The 1,310-nt window shown below is 47.3% G+C and overlaps 1 protein-coding gene across 1 annotated transcript in view; it reads left to right on the plus strand.

The window, feature by feature from the left end:
• Positions 1–1,310, plus strand: part of ncoa3 (nuclear receptor coactivator 3) — a 70,394-nt gene that overhangs the window by 58,648 nt on the left and 10,436 nt on the right. The gene's annotated exons all lie outside the window — the stretch shown is intronic.

Here is a 1,310-nt window from a genome sequence, read left to right on the forward strand (position 1 = left end):
GTAGCTCAGCTGTCAGTCACAGTCACTGGTCCAGACGGTGCAGCCCAGGCCTGAGCTCTAATCAGACCCCGTGGCAGCCATCTGGAAAGGAGTCGCTGCTAAATAATGCACCTCCACTCCGCTCCCTGCAGAGCGCGCTGCTGCGTCTGCACGTGCACATCAGAGCTTTAATGTCTATATTTACATGGCTGCGTCAGTCGACGGCGTTCACTGTGTGTGTAAACCTGGAGCGCTGATTAATTATGGATATATTTCTGCTCCGTTCGACGGAGCGGCTTGATTAGCTCGGCAGCGATGATGATACGTCACAGACGCGTTCGCGCACTTGTTTATTTCTCTTTGCTTTCAGGTTGAAAAATTAAGTAATGTTAATTAGAGGCTTTGCAATTAAGTAACTAATCACATCAATATTTATATATATGTTTGGTTTTTTTATCCCTAGTTCTCTGTACATTTTTCATCTGTCGACTACATTCAAACATTATTACAACTCACTAAGCTAACGTTAGCGCTGGTGTCTGTACCAGGACTGTTGTAGCTAACGTTAGCGCTGGTGTCTGTACCAGGACTGTTGTAGCTAACGTTAGCTCTGGTGTCTGTACCAGGACTGTTGAAGCTAATGTTAGCTCTGGTGACTGTTGAAGCTAATGATAGCTCTGGTGACTGTTGAAGCTAATGTTAGCTCTGGTGACTGTTGTAGCTAACGTTAGCTCGGGTGTCTGTACCAGGACTGTTGTAGCTAACGTTGTTAACATTATTGTTAGTTACACAATTAGTTACATTGTCTTTATCGTATTCATGAAAAGTAATTTAGTTAAACCCCGATGTTTACATTTTTGTTCTCATCCTCCGTCACTGTTCCCCCAAACATCCTTCATGACTGACAAATGACCTTGAGTTGCACTACCGCCTCCTACTGGGCTGGAGTTCTTATTGAGCAGAAAAGAGTGTGATTTAATGCACACTTTTGTCTGTAATTACTATCAGTGTGTTTCAGTTGCAGTTCATTCAGTTGTAGTGACCCCCCCCCCCCGCCCTCCACCCCCCCCAGGATGGAATGTTACCCTGGTGGGAGTCTTAACCTGCTCCCCTGAGCTCTCCCACTCCTCGTTGTGTCTCGCTCCGCTGCTCCTCCTTCATTATCTCCGGGAGCCGTGAATGAGTTTCGCTGCTGCTGCTGCACATTCCTGCAGGAACCAGTGACCACAGCAGCTACAGTCCAACACCAGCAGCGGCGGCCATGACAGTCACACACACACACACACTCACACACACTCACTGAGGAGAAAGCCTTTGTCGTCGGCCGCTCT

The sequence above is a fragment of the Cynoglossus semilaevis genome, chromosome 10, assembly GCF_000523025.1.
Source record: "Cynoglossus semilaevis isolate Cse_v1.0 chromosome 10, Cse_v1.0, whole genome shotgun sequence".
Classification (NCBI taxonomy): domain Eukaryota; kingdom Metazoa; phylum Chordata; class Actinopteri; order Pleuronectiformes; family Cynoglossidae; genus Cynoglossus; species Cynoglossus semilaevis.